The 6,605-nt window shown below is 45.6% G+C and overlaps 1 protein-coding gene across 2 annotated transcripts in view; it reads left to right on the top strand.

Annotated features, from left to right (window-relative positions):
- Nucleotides 1–238: 238 nt before the first annotated feature.
- FUT10 (fucosyltransferase 10) overlaps nucleotides 239–6,605 on the top strand; it is a 61,307-nt gene continuing 54,940 nt past the window's right edge. The window contains exon 1 of one of the 2 annotated variants that reach the window (XM_084877049.1): nucleotides 239–568. The gene's annotated coding sequence lies outside the window, so the exon portion shown is untranslated. The remainder of the gene's footprint in view (nucleotides 569–6,605) is intronic. The other variant, XM_084877050.1, reaches the window with a different exon arrangement.

Here is a 6,605-nt window from a genome sequence, read left to right as displayed (position 1 = left end):
TTTCAGTCCCCAAGCCGACGCTCTATCCATTGAGCCAAACCGGTCTCGGCTAAATTTCTTTATTGATTAACTCCGTACGTGACTTTGAATACGTTCCAGGCTTCCTTGAGTTTGAGGAGCAGAGAGTGCTCCGGACTTGCTTTATTTTATTTTATTTTATTTTATTTTATTTTATTTTATTTTATTTTATTATTTTATTTTATTTTATTTTATTTATTTTATTTTATTTTTAGCATTTTACTTTTTCATTTTTTTATTAAGGTATTATATATGTACATATCTTACCAATTCGGACTTGCTTTAGGAGAGGGTCTCCAGGACCTCTGGGAACTCCCAGGAAGGGCCATGCAGAAGGGCGGGCCTGGAGCCGAGGTCCCTCTGGCCTTTAAACAGGAAGCTTCAGCGAAAACCCGGACCCAGGACCGCCGGCCCGGCCGCGCAGAGAGGCCTCCCGCCCGCCTCTCCCCGATCTCCTCTCCGAGTCTGGGCACAGCTCGGGGGGTGCCAGCGGGAAGGGGGAACCAGGGCTGCGGGCCGCAGCGAGCCTCCTGCACCCAGAGGAGAGGAGGTGAGTGTGCACCGCCCTGGCTGCTGCGATCGCCCCCGGGCAGGGTGCTGGTGGAGCCACAGGGGCTCCTCGGTGCCGGAGGCCGGACGCCGCCCGCGGGGCTCCTGGCGAAGGGAAACCTCTAAGACGGAGCTGTGCGCCGGGTCTGGAAACCCCGCCTGAGATGGGAACCGCTGTGCCTGCTGAGGGAGTCCGGTGGGAGGCAGGTGACACGCAGGAGCCCCTCCTGGAGCCCTGGGGGGGTGGGGGGTGGTGGGGAGAGAGAAGCAATGGTTCCAACGCCTGGGGATGAAGTTTTCTGGATCTCCCCGGTCCCACCAACGCCGGAACCTAACTCTGCCAGTGTGCACGGAGAATGGCTCCCCCGCTCCCAGGTCTTCACGGAGAACCACTTGTTGCTGGGAGTGTGTGCTAGGCCAGTGTTTCCCAACCTTCTCTCATGATGAGAATCACCTGGTGGAGTTGTTAAAACACAGATTCCTGAATCCCAACTAAGAAGTGCTAAACTAGAATTTTTGGGAACATATAGGTAAAATTGTATACTTAACTAGTGCTCTAAGACAGATTTTATATACAGAGCACTAAGTTAGGTATGCAATTTTACCTATATGTTCTCAAAAATTCTAGTTTAGCACTTCTTAGTTGGGATTCAGGAATCTGTGTTTTAACAACTCCACCAGGTGATTCTCATCATGAGAGAAGGTTGGGAAACACTGTGCTAGGCCAGCCATTCCCACTGACTGCCCGGCGGTGCAGAGCACAGTGCACTGGATGGAGAAGATGCCCAGGGAGGGCCCGGCACAGCGGGCTCTGGGTGCCTCCACCTGAGCCGTTTCCGGGGTGTTTTTGTATGCAGTTAGTGTCCTCAGAACAGACCTCGTTTTTGTGTGAGATAGAGAAATCACATTGGTGCGATTTTTAAGAGTTTCTGGGGATCTTTCAATGGGTCTTTAATGTCTAGCAAACACCATGCAAAAGGACTTTTACTTAACACCATGGCTTCAACAGGCCACCCCCTGCTCACTGCACCAGCTCCCCAAAATAGTTGGGAAGCAAGTTCCATGAGTTTGGGGCTTGGATTGTTGATTTCATGTATGAAATGCAGTCAATACCCTAGGGTTGCGTATGGCAAGTTGGTCTCCAGGACCTCATTCCCTTATGCGTCCTTGCTTCTCTGAAGTTGAGACACCCCTGAAGCTGATGGCCCGTCTTGGGCTTGCTTGTGACCTCACACCACAAGTAGGGTGTTGTTTCTCCATGGTCTCTCAGACAGGGGGAGTGGAGGGGGGAGGGCTTCAGATGGGGCCTGGCCATCTGCATTGAATAAGCAGCCTAGGGATTTGCACACCAGAGTGGCAGAGCCACCATCTGGTCAGCACCCCTGCCTCAGTTTTACAGCTTTCCCCTCTGTCTACAAGCCAGAGGCAGTGGCTAACATCAGAGCATCATTCAGGTCTCTCCAGAGTCTGAAATTGCTGTAGTAACTCTTCATTTGCTGGCTTCCTGCTAGATGGCAGCGTCTAATAGTGAATTAAGTACACAATCTCAACTGTTAACATTATTATGGCTCATCTTTTATTCTTCAATTTTAAAAAGTAGTATGTTTTCAAGTTTTATGTTATAAACAGAATGTTTTTGAGAAATATTCAAACTGGTTAAATTTAGGAAATTAAACAAAGTTGGGGAAACAATATAATGTTATTTAAACACATATTTAAATGCTTCCCAAATTTGAAATGTAAAAAGTTGGTTTCAGCAAGACATGCAATACCTAATTCAATTAACAGCATTCTGCAATAAGCATTTGCTATAATTCCTGAACATGAGTTCTCTGTTCTCTATTTTGTCTTGCCTAAAATGTGTACTTGGCTGAAGGGGATATAAAAATAAATGTTCAGAAAAATACGAAGTCCATTAAAAAAGAGTGAGGAACACATGAACACAAATAAGTGGTAATAAAGAAAATTGGGTGAAAGTTGAAGCTGTGGAACCATCACACATTTGTCAGGTGCCCAAAGGACAGTGGCAGCACCAAGGAAGTCTGCAAATGAACAAAGCCCTCTTTTTAAATTATCTGGTAGGTAACCAATGAAGCAGCTTTTTTAAAAAAAATATATATATTTTGTTGATTTTTTACAGAGAGAAAGGGAGAATGATAGAGAGCTAGAAACATCGATGAGAGAGAAACATCGACCAGCTGCCTCCTGCACACCCCCTACTGGGGATTATGCCTGCAACCAAGGTACATGCCCTTGACCGGAATCGAACCTGGGACCTTTCAGTCCGCAGGCTGATGCTCTATCCACGGAGTCAAACCGGTTTTGGTGAAGCAGATTTATTTTTTAAAAAAAGTTTTATTGATTTTTTTATTGAGAGGAAGGGAAAGGGAGAGAGAGTTCGAAACATCAATGAGAGAGAAACATCAACTAGTTGTCTCCTGCACACCCCCTATTGGGGATGTGCCAGCAACCAAGGTACATGCCCTTGACCGGAATCGAACCTGGGATCCTTGAATCTGCAGGCAGATGCTCTATTCATTGAGTCAAATCGGTTAGGGCAGTGGTCGGCAAACTGTAGCTCGGGAGCCACATGCGGCTCTTTGGCCCCTTGAGCATGGCTCTTCCACAAAATACCACGGCCTGAGATAGTCTATTTTGAAGAAGTGGCATTAGAAGAAGTTTAAGATTAAAAAATTTGGCTCTCAAAAGAAATTTCAATCATTGTACTGTTGATATTTGGCTCTGTTGACTAATGAGTTTGCCGACCGCTGGGTTAGGGCATGAAGCAGCTTTAGAAAGTGTTCCTACAATCCCCCAGCATCCTGCATCTGTCTACTGCTATAGTGGAAACAAGCACACGAGGATATGGGTCTAGATCTCCCGGACTTGCTATTGAGGAGGAGTAAGGCTTCCCAAAGAGTGCAGCCTTGAAGGTCTTGGTGAATGGCTAGGTAGTGAAAGAGGTATGGGGGTACTGGCAGGTAGGGACCAGAGCACACAGCAGGAAGCTGCATCCCAAGAATAGCAGGAACCAAGGGCATGTGTGGTGGAGAAAGGAAAGGAAGTTAGAGAAGGGGAGAGAGGTCCAGGTAGTGTTGTTTTGTTTTCTTTGTTTCAAACTACAAGGGCAAGTTTTTTTTTTGTATTTTTTTTAGAAACTTACAGAGGCCAAAGCAGGGGCCCTGGGGGCTTAGGAGAGAGAAAGAGAGTAAGGAGCCTGGGAAAGAAGGGGGGAAGGGAAAGGTCTGCTGGGTGGGGAGCTTGCCATGTTATCTCCTAAACCAATGAAATTTATTCAAGATGTATCTTGAAATCTTTGGAAAGCCATTGAGGCTTTTAATCAGAGGAGAGAGTCAATCTGCATTCCAGAATCAATCCAGCAAGGGGCCAGTGGTGGAAACGTAAGTTATCGGACTTTGGAGTGCCCAAGTAGGAATACGTGAGGAGTGTTAAGGATGGCAAGCAGAGTAGAAGGGCAGTAGTGAAAAAGTGCCTGGAGAGTTGTCCAAAGACCCTTAGGCCTTTCCATCAAACTTACCTCATCATCTGTCTTCTCCTGACAGCCACCATCCAAGGGGTGCTCTGAGGATTTATGCATCGTAAATGAAAACATGTTTTGGGAGAGTCAAACCTGCTTAAGAAATTATACTTCAGTGTGAATAGTTTAAGTCTGGTAGTTAGATACATTCCTGCTAAAGACTACCTGGTAGAACCTTATGCTCAGGTAAGACAGTGTCTTTTACCCCAACTGACTCAGCAGTTGGTAGAGGAGGAAAATCAAAGGAGTCTCCTCAGAGCTCTGCCTCCTGCCCCAGCTCCTTCCCCTGACAGACACAGGAACTGCCAGGGCAGGAGAGTCCTTTGCATCACCTGGGGATGGTTTCTCATCTTACCCCAGGGGTGCAGGACAGAAATCGTCTCTCAGTCCCATTTTGAGACCCTTAATCCACACCTTGGACTAGTCCACATAGCTAAAGTTTGAAGCTGGCATCCTCAGGTTGCTAACGCACTTTAAGATATCCAGTCTCTCTCTTCTGTGCATTTTAACTCAAAATGAAGCGGAGGAGTGGAGAATTATTTTAGGGTGAAAGTGTTGCTGGTTTGGATGGAAAAGGTTTTGTAAGGTAGGAGTAGTTGCACTCAGCTCCAGTTCCCTCTCTGGGCAGCAGATGGCCGGCCCCAGGCAGTGCACACCGGCTGCATAGTGCATGTCAGGAGCTGGTGAGAGAACTATTCACATGTCGTCTGCCATGGGTGGCTGTCTGAGCGCGCGCGCGCGCGCGCACACACACACACACACACACACACACACTGCTTTGTCCGGAAAGGAGTGCTCCAGGGCACCCTCTTGGAGGACTCAGATTGGCCCCGAGTGCAGTGAGGAGACAGAAGGGAGCTCTCCTCTCGGAGTCCCATTTCGATGGAGCTTGCTGGCCTTCACGGTGCTCTCTGCAAGCCCATCTGTCTCACCAGTTGGGGGATTGCTGACTTGATGATAAGCTCCTGGGTAATTAATACCACATACAGTATTATCAATAGATTGCTAGGCCTCAAGGCCTGGTTCATGGCGGCGTGCTGTCAATCACAATACCATCTACACTAGCTGTCTCTCTTCTTTATTTTTATTTAAAAAAATATATTTTATTGAGTTTTTACAGAGAGGAAGAGAGAGGGATAGAGAGCTAGAAACATCGATGAGAGAGAATCATCCATCAGCTGCCTCTTGCACACCCCCCACTGGGGTGTGCCCGCAACCAAGGTACATGCCCTTGCCCGGAATCGAACCCGGGACCTTTCAGTCCGCAGGCCGACACTCTATCCACTGAGCCAAACCTGTCCCGGCTACATCCTCACATTTTCTCTCCATCTTTTGTTTTCCTGTATTCCCGACTCTTGTGTACTTTTACTGACTGACACTGTTTTTCCTCTTTTTTCCCCCCACCACTGATCTCACAGTCAGATGACCTGATTCCTAGACCCACTTCAACCTTTAAAAGCTATGATCTTGGACAAATCACTTAAACTTGCCGAGACTTGGTGTCCTTATTTGTGGGAACTGAGACTATACCCACCTTGTCTCCTTTATAAGATGGTGATCAGTAAGGTTGAAGGGAGTGATATATCTAAAAACCTTTAAAAATGATATAGTTTTATACCCACTTAAGGTGGTAATATTATTTCATGACCTAACCTAGGTTATATTAATTTTAGCTGTAATATGCTTTTGCATAAAAAATGATCATTTGATATTTCTGCTATGCAAGGGAAAAAATACAGACAGTTAGCTCTGAAGAAACAGGCTTAGAAAGATTTAGTAACTTGTCCAAACTTACATTATGGAAAATGACAGAGCCAGCATTTTTTAATAGCAATATTAAAAAATAACAATATTAAAAAATAAGGTAGCAAAGAGTTATTGGACATTGGTGTACCAGACTGTGAAAACAGTCTTATATAAAATTGGCACAGTAATTCTTGGATTAGGTAGCATTATTATCTACATTTTGTAATTCAGTCATGGAGAGGCTAGGTTATACTGGCTGGGAGTTGAGATTTGAATCCCCACAGACTGACTCTTGAGTTCATTTTCTTAGTCACTGTGGGTCGCGGGAATTCCAGGGATGAAAGGAGAAAAATGTACTTTTCACAGTTTCTTAGGCTAAGTCATGTTGTTGCTAGGAGGAAAAAAAGACTGGACTTAAAAGTAAATCAAGGTAGATCCACGAGTGGAGAGCACGCATTTAAGACCAAAGTTTTTAACCTGAATTCTACATCATTGTAAGGTTCCTAATAGTATGTTTTATTCTATAGCTAAGAAACATAATCAGACCTTTGAATCAGACCATTTAAAAAAAAACAAAAACACAACACAACAAAAAAACAATGCTCTATAGTCCAGAGCTGTGGTGGGCAAACTGTTGCTTGCGAGCCACATGCGGCTCTTTTGCCCCTGGAGTGTGGTTCTTCCACAAAATACCACGGCCTGGGCAAGTCTGTTTTGAAGAAGTGGCCTTAGAAGAAGTTTAAGTTTAAAAAAT

This window comes from Pipistrellus hanaki (assembly GCF_964339955.1).
Source record: "Pipistrellus hanaki genome assembly, chromosome: 3".
Lineage (NCBI taxonomy): Eukaryota > Metazoa > Chordata > Mammalia > Chiroptera > Vespertilionidae > Pipistrellus > Pipistrellus hanaki.
The sequence above is the reverse complement of the archived record's forward strand: the minus strand, read 5'-3'. Positions and strand labels throughout refer to the sequence as shown.